Here is an 8,972-nt window from a genome sequence, read left to right on the forward strand (position 1 = left end):
AAACGAAAACTGCTAACCCTAGCATATGTCCACAAGACCTATGAACCATAAATAGTAAGTGTCACGTGCAACGTAAACTGTCACGTGACCATGAACCGCTGAAACCGTAACACAAGCTCCCCCTTCTAACCGGCAAGACCCTTGACGACCACTCACCAAACTATCCCCTCATCGTCCGCTGCAGACACCCACATAGCCATAGACTGGGATGGTGGTATGAGGTACGACCTCCCATTCCACGTCAAGATCCTCTTGGGGTTGAGGATGGAACTCGGTGGGCACCCAGTGCGAGATGGATCTGTCTTCATAGAGGACCGCCTTCAGTGCCTCGACCCCATCGGTAAGCCACCCAGGCTTCTCGATCATGGCAACAAGGGGTTGGAAGATGACCGGCATGAACTCTCGAGGTGTCTTGGCATCTCCGTAGTGGACTTGATCGGAGAATGTCCTGAATAGTTTGACCTCGTATTGTTCGACGCCCTCTTCCTTGCCCGCGAAGCGAACACTGAGGATGCGCGTCCGGTTGGGTGTTGGGTGCCAGTCGTGCATACCGGGGATGGGTGGCGGATAGAGCAAAGCGACCCATTGACTGAAGACACGATGTGGCGAGTCTTCCGAGTAAAGGTGCCAAGCGACCTTCTGGTTGTCCCAAGTGAAGACGAAGGCGTGGAAGGTGGCGAAGTCGCCCGTGCCCGTACGATGGACATAGAGATGATGACCATCGCGTTCTATGAGGAATGTTAGTGGCGTGGCGATGAAGACATCGTAGGGTGATGCTACATCCGGGGCGATGAGCGATACCTGCCCTGCCGCTGGGTTGCTCGACGACTTGACTGTTCGAGCGTACCTTATCTGCTCTTTGATGGTGTCAGCCGGTGCAGGTTGCAATCCATCCTCTGGGGTGGTGTTGTAGGGATAGGTGGCGCTGGGACGGTGGGGGTAGCCGGGTTGTTCATCGTCGGCATTCCTTGCCTGTTCATCGTCTTCACCCCAAGGTCTCCCCGTCGTCCAAGATCCTCCCATCGTCCATCGACCTGTCTCGTCTGCATCATCTCCCCAACGTGCACTCCTCCATGACTCAGCCAGTGCTTCATCACTAATGTTGTTCAGGAGCAGGATGTCGTCTCCGTCACTGTCGATGAGAAGCCCTGGCTCGGATGCGCTGCGAGTGACGGTAGTGGTGACACAGATGTTAAGTGACATGGGTGGAGGTGGTATAGCAGGGCGATTCTCTTTATCCCAAGGGTAGATTTCCTCGTAGAGTTCCCACTCGAGTAGGAGGAGGCAATGGTCCAGTAGGGGAAAAGGAGGGCCGCTACTTATACCTTCGAGCAGCCGTTCTTCTTCCTCATACCAGTCCATGATGTGAATGTTCGCCATTCCTGTACGTTCTTCCGCTGGTATTGTCATTGTCCTTGATACGGTACCGTGTACGACACTGAATGCATCCAGAGTGAATGAGAGTGCTGCCGGTAAGATATCAAAGTGTAGTGGATGATCTAGGGCGTACGATGGTGGGAGGATTCCCACTGGAAGGCCGGCGTAGACGGCTGTTAGGATAGTCCGGCGTCGATCTGGCTCCAGCCGGGGCAGGTGGAGTTCCTCCATTAGATACATTGGGTAGTTCATTCTCATGAACGTTCCCCATGTTCTGTCTAGGTCGATATCGACGTCGTCCTCTAGCGTTACCTTCAGCTTGTCTGTTTGGAATGGAAACGGGTAAGGAATTCTGATTAGCCCGCTGGGACGTGGGGTTAGATATGGCTGTCATCGAGTTGACCTGAAGCCATCCAGAAGGTGGACTTCGTGGACGTCATCCGCTCTCTGGATGAGATGGTCCATCATGACTTGGATGGGTCGTGTTGAACTTGACATTGGTATGGTCGAAGTCGGCAAGATCCTCGATGGCGAATCCAGCTCCCCTGATAGCGAGATAGACTCCGAGCTGTTGGAAGACCTGGTAACGATGATCGTGGGAGGAGTGGGATTCGACGTCTTCGAGAACTTCGATAAGATGCGCAAACGTGGTGATAGCAGATTCGAGATACTCGGGATGTTGCACAGGCATGAGGGCATGGACTGAGGGTTCAGGCCAAGTTGTGCTCCCTTTTATACTCATTCAACAGCTCTCCTGCATTGCCCATTTCCGTCTCTTTTACCCACGACCTTTCACTGAGCGGATATCCAGCCCATTTTACCAAATATTCATTCTTGCTGCGCCGTAGTCGATGTCCAATTATAGACTCGATTTCAAATTCTTCTTCTCCTTCGATAAGATCCGGAGGCGGTGTTGAATAACTTTCCCCATGTGTACTGGTCTGCCGATACGGCGTGAGCAGTGCAGCGTGAAACACCGGATGGATCTTCCATGCCGCAGGAAGGTCTAACTTGAACGAGAGTGGTCCCAGAACCTCCTTGATTCTGAATGGTCCTTCTCGTTTCAGCGCTAGCTTGTTTGATTTGTAAGGCCTTTTCAAATTGGTGGCTTCCAGCCAGACCTTGTCTCCTTTCTTGAACGTCGGAGATCCTCCTTTGATCCTGGTGGACACACGGGCTTTTGCCTTGACGATTCCTTCTGTAGCCTCCTTGCGGACCATGCTGAGAAGCTTGAGTCTTGCGTCCACGTCGGGGATCTCGTCTTGAGGAAACAGTTCTGGCATTCCTCGGGGCTCGTAGCCATACCATATTTCAAATGGTGACTTCTTTGTCACTGAATGCGTGTGAAGATTGTGCGCGAACTCTGCTTCGGATAGGAATTGATTCCATCGATGCGGTTGCTCCGCACAGTACATTCGAAGATATGTTTCCAATTCTTGATTCATTCTCTCCATTTCACCATCCGTCTGTGGATGATAGGCTGTACTCATAGCCGACTTGATCTTGAGCGCAGTGCACAATGCTTGGAATACTTTGGATGCGAATTGTGTTCCTCTGTCAGAGATGATCTTGTCGGGTAGCCCAAAGCGTTTCCAAACTTGTCGTCTGAATAGCTCGGCGGTTTCCGACGCAGTGATCGTCTTCTTGCAGGGACATAGAATTACCCCCTTACTAAGCCCATGGTCTACCACGACCATAATTGCTACAAAGCCTTCGCTTTTTGGTAGATCTGTAATAAAATCCACGCTAACTTGCTTGAAAGGTAGCGCATTGGGTGAAGGGCCGATGGGCTGTAGTGGAACTTTGACCTTGCTTCGAACAGCTTTGGATTGCTGACAGGTGGCGCATCCGTTGACGTAGCTTTTGATAAAGCGATACATTCCTGGCCACCAGAAATCTTTGCGCACTAGTTGGTGCATAACCCAGATTCCTGGATGACCATGGGGAGTGGCCTCATGGTATCGCTGAATAATTTCCTTCTTTAAGGCTGGATTGTTTGGGACATATACGCATCCATGGATGGAGATTAAACCATTGTCAGCATCCTTGATGTCATCCTTTGTCATTCCTCGTGGAACTGGAAGTTCTTCCATTAGGCCATCCTTATACGCAAGCACTGATGGGTCCTTTGTTAGTGCTTGTCGGATTTGTTCTGCCATATCTGTATCGATAGCGCCAATAAAGAGATCGTCGGGTAGCAGGATTGCAGGTGACTTGTTATCCTGTTGATTGTCTAATTCGGATAATCGTGAAAGTGCGTCCGCTTGCACCATTTGTTGTCCTGGCGTATGAACAATCTTGTAATTGAACATAGACAAGAAGAGTTGCCATCTTCGCTGTCTGGGGTTCAAGTCCTGCGGTTGCCTGAAGTACGTCAGATTCTTGTGATCTGTACGTATGAGGAATGGCTCCTTTGTTCCGTCGAGATAGTGCCTCCATTCCTTGAGTACGCGGATGATTCCTAGAAGCTCCTTATCGTAGATTTGATAATTTTGTTCTGGATCGGAGAGCGACTTGGAATAATATGCGCAGGCATGGAGATCACCATTATCGTCCTTCTGCATGAGGACTGCTCCTGTAGCGAAGTCCGATGCATCAGTTTCGATGACAAAAGGCTTGTCTTTGTCTGGCATAACCAGTATTGGTGCCTTGCCGAACTCGTTTTTGAGATAGTCGAAAGCGGCTTGTTCTTTGCTAGTCCAATGGAACACATTCCCGCCCTTGGTCTTGGTAAGATCAATTAAGGGTCTTGCGATTTCAGAATAGTTCCGGATGAACTTTCGATAGAAGTTGGCGAATCTTAGAAATGCTCGCACTCCCTTTACACCAGTCGGAGCTTCCCATTTGATGATTCCCTTGACTTTTGCTGGATCCATCTGAAGTCGTCCTGGGAGGAGGACTAGTCCCAGGAATTCCGTGCGCGTAGTCTTAAACACGCATTTTTCTAGTTTGAGATAGAGGTCATTGTCGACCATCTTCTTAATGACTCGTCCAAGCTTCTTTTCCAACTCTTTTTCGCTTTCGGCAAGGATAAGGATGTCATCCAGATAGCACAATAGCCATCCTTCGGCAATTTCTTCTGCAAATATTTCGTTCATCATTCACTGAAAGGTTGCCGGTGCATTGCACATTCCGAAGAACATGACTGTGGGTTCAAACAATCCTCGCTTGGTAATGAAGGCAGCCTTCCATTCGTCTCCTTGACGAATTCGGACGTTGGTGTAAGCTCCGCGAATGTCAAGCTTCGCGAAATACTTGGCATGACGGAGTCGATCCATTAGGTCCGATATGAGTGGAAGTGGATAGGCGTCCTTAATCGTTCCTTCATTCGCATAGCGGTAGTCCTGGCATGGACGTAACCCGCCGTCTTTCTTTCCTACAAAGAAGAAAGGTGATGCCATCGCGGATTGCGAAGGACGAATATATCCTTTCGCAAGGTTGTCGTCGATAAAGGCATTCATAGCTTCTTCTTCCGGCTTTGATAGATTGTAGACTTTTCCTCTTTTAGGAACAAAGTCCGGCTTGAAGGTTATGTTGTGATCGTAAGATCTGTGCGGTGGTAACCGTTCTGATGCCTTTTCTTCGAAAATCCGCTTGTATTTAAGAAGGTACGATGGTATCGTTACTTTCTTCTTGGAATTCTTCCTCTCCTCGAGTACTTTCTTTTGTGCAAGTTCTTGTGCCTTATTGGATGCCTTCCATAAGATTCCGTCTTGCTTTCTTGTTTGATGGAGATCTTCCTTGGCATTCGTTCATCGCAGTGCGAGATACTGCATCTTCCTTTCTCCGGCCGAGCGATGTTTTGTTTCTTCGAGCGTAACTTCTTGGAGTATACCAGTATCAGGTTGATAGGCGAAAATAGCTTCTTTTTCATCTATTTCCTGATCCTCCAAGTATGGTGCGCCCTTTATGTATGCAAGCAAGAGGTCCGAGTCAATGGTTCCTGCTTCGTCTGGGGTAGGATCGACATCAGACCAGTCGATCCTTCTCAAGGTTCGCTTGGCTTTGGCTTTCTCCTTTTTGGTGATTGGAAGACGAACGGCGTCTTTATCCTTGAAAGGCCAAGGTTCTTCATCTGGTATGTCTTCTACATATTGACAGACCTTGACTTCACCTGTTTGCCAATTGATGATTGGGTTGTGATCATGAAGCCACGTGTTACCAATGATCACGTCCTCTTTTCCTAAGTCGATGACAAGGAAGTCATCATTCCATTCGTACGTTCCTGCACGAACAGTTCCTTTGAATCGTTGATTTGTAGAGTTGATGGGACTTCCATCGACACTGCGAATCTTGACTTCCTTCTGCGATTTGAGAAGATGGAGTCCTGCTTTCTTCGCAAACGATTCATTGATGAACATTCCTTTTGCTCTGGAATCGACTAAGGCTCTTGCTGGAATACTTCGGGTTCTTGTGCCATCGTAATCTTGGAAGACGATATTGAGGTATATTTCGCTTCCTCGTTTGACATCGCCTCGTATGATTACTTCCTCGGGGACCGTTTCTTTATCTGGGTGCCACGAGATCCCAACGCGCACCCAATTCCAAAACCCTCTGGATCGTCTTTTTCCATGGGTGGTGGATATCGGTGTGCATATTCATATCTGTCTGGATTGTCTCCAAATTCCAGAAGATCATCGAGATGGGGCATCGTCATGTTGTGTTTCTTAATACGGTCTCCTCGTAGTTTGAGTGCATCTTCCCGTCGTATTCTGGCGAGTTCTTCTTTGGGGATGAATCTGCGAACCACATACTCTTCTTCTGAGTCGCTGGATTCATCCTTGGTTCGCCTGATTTTGCGAATTGTTTTGGTTTTAACAGGGCGAGCTCTTCGTACCCTGTGAACAACCATCTCTTGTTTGGATACTTCTTCAGATTCTGATGATTCAGATTCAGATTCTTCCGATGATGAGGATTCTGATTCTTCCTGTTCCGACTCCTCCGAGTTATCCTCAGAGTCACTTTCTTCGACTCTCTTTACTCGTCGGCGTTTCTTCTACATTCCCTTGGAGTAAGATTTAGTCAGCTTGGAAGTCTTTCTTCGTCTGCCAGATCCAGAGTATTTCTTCATCCTGGAATTGGACGTCTTGGTCTTGGCATATGAAGTTGTCTTTCCTGAGCGATCTGGTGCCGGATCGTATTCTGGATTCGGGCATTGTGCGGCGACATGTCCTGGTTTTCCGCAGTTGTAGCAGAGTCCACCCACAGAACGTTTCTGATGGGTTTCTGAGGAGATCCGGTCAACGTCCATTGCGTCAGGGTCCTTCTCCGTCCTTCTTCCGCTTCCTGAAGAGCCTGAGATGAACTTGAAGATGTTTGTCTTTCCGCTATGAATGTCCTAGAGATCCGTGACCTTTCTTGCGGCCTTCCATGCTGCTGCATAGGTCGTTGGCGGATTTTCCGTGATGAAGACTTTTTCTGCAAGTTTCTCATTAAGGCCTCGCTTGAAGTGGATGAGCTTGACGTATTCGTTGTCGATTTCGGCATATCGGTAGAGGATATCGAGATTTCCGATATACTCGTCGACTGTTTGTTTGTCCTGCTTGTGCTTTCCTTCGAGAAGTACTTGCCAGGCTTGGTCCTTGGTTGCGACACCTCCATACTTTTTGGTAAGCGTCGTTTTGAAATCCTGGTACGTCCCAAGATTGCTGTGTTTCGCCATTTGGTTGGCTTCCCATGACTCGGCCCACTTTCCTGCTGTGGATGAGGAGTCGATTTGGGAGAGGACGAAGGCAATTTTGCTGAAGTCATCATTGTAGACTCCTGTGTTTGCCTGTAGGTATCGTTCCACGTTTCGGAGGAACGACACATATTCTCGCTTGTCTCCCCTAAACTCCTTGATTTTTCCCATCTTCTTTTCCCGTGCCACTGGCGGCTTGGGGATTGCTCCCTGATATTGTGCATAGAGTGCCAAGGCTTGTTGATACTCGTTCCAGACAGCATCGGTACAAGTTCTGGGATGGACTGGTGGTCCGAGAGCCGGGTCATATCGTGCGTGTGTGGCCATACTTCCTGAGAACTGGAAGCTACCGGTTGGTCTTGATCCAGTTGAAACTGAACGTGTGATTCCAGGCGCGTTGGGTAGGTGGGGTGGCTGGTCCCTTCTGAGATTTGTGATTCCTGGATAATCTGGTCGAGTAGTACTGTCCGAGATAGATCTCTCGAGCGGGACTGCTCTTGTTCCGAGAGGATTAACGGGCTGTAATCCACCGGTTTCCTGTGAACGCCCTTCCTGTCGTTCAACTTGGATTGATTCTCCTCGTGGAAGTTCTGTTGCTTCGTCAAAGAGTCGTAGAGATTCTTCGTCAATGTTTCCCCTTCTGCGAAGAACTTGTCTTATTTCTTCGATTTCACCCTCGAGCTGCTCTAGCCTTGGACGATCTGTTGGTTCGTAGGCTCGTCCTAGCCTAAATTGAAGTCGAAGTTGAACCGCTTCTGTCGACTTTTTGTCGTAGAGGTCTGTTAATTCCTCTGTGGTGGCGTCACTGAGCGTAAATGGTGGTACTTCTTCGTCAGAAGTCACCGGTCGTGTTTCGGGTGTATCTTCTTCAGATACCTGGTCGCGTTCTCGTGGGATATTCGTCTTGAATCTTGTCTTGTCCTAAGATTCCTGGATTGCCTTCCCTGGGAAGGGCTTTTGCACGTCTTCAACGTGTGCCTCAGATGAGGGCTTCTCTTCTGGATTACCACACGGGTAATCGCTAGTGCTTGAGTTCGTTCCTGTAACAAAAACTCCGCACTCCTGCCTTTTGATCTTTGGTGGCCCTTAACCAATCTTGTACGTCTTTTGATTTGCCTGGTAACGTCAACCAGTCGGAGTCCTAGTCTCTTTTCTGACCTCGGTGATTCCTGTGCTCGCTTTTTAGAGTGCCCAGCTAGTCACTTCGAACTCCTGCCTACTCCCATTTGAGCGCTTGGTCGTTCTGGCTTTTGATTTCCTCTGCTTGGTGTCCTATAACCAATCGTCCTTCCTATTCGCATTTTCTCGATTGAAAACTGACCTCGGCAAGGTGTGGGTGCCTTCTTTCGGTGGCCCTTAACCGGCATCTTCTGTATACCCAGCGCCTCTGGTGAGGATGGGGCTCAAGTCGACACTGCCTTCAGCAGGTACCTTGCCGCAACAAGTACCCAGGTTCTGCTTCTCTGAGAGTCTCCTGTCTGGTGAAGTACCACCGCAACAGCTACTTCAGAGTGGTTCTCCCTGTTTTTCCCTCCTCGGGCGAAGTACTGCCGCAACAGTTACTTCAGAGTGGTTCTCCCTGTTTTTCCAAGTGGTGCAGAGGCCGCAACGTGCACCGAGTTCCCTAGAATTGGATACCCCTGTTTGAGGACTTGATGGAGTTGGTTTCCTGTAGCGTCCAAGTAGACCCCACTTCTTGTAAGTGGTTCTAAACCTAAACAGGTTGACCTATAGAAAAACCTCTTCCAAATGTTATGAAGCATTCCCTGCTAGAACGTTCAGAACCACGTGTGCTTTCTCACACGTACTAGTCCACAATGTGGACGGAGACTTAGATATAGAATATACCTAACGCCTCCAATAGTCACACAGACTATTAGCAGGGTTTATAGTGTGGTCAAGCCTAGTAGACGAT

The sequence above is a fragment of the Laetiporus sulphureus genome (genome assembly GCF_001632365.1).
Source record: "Laetiporus sulphureus 93-53 unplaced genomic scaffold LAESUscaffold_9, whole genome shotgun sequence".
NCBI classification, from domain to species: domain Eukaryota; kingdom Fungi; phylum Basidiomycota; class Agaricomycetes; order Polyporales; family Laetiporaceae; genus Laetiporus; species Laetiporus sulphureus.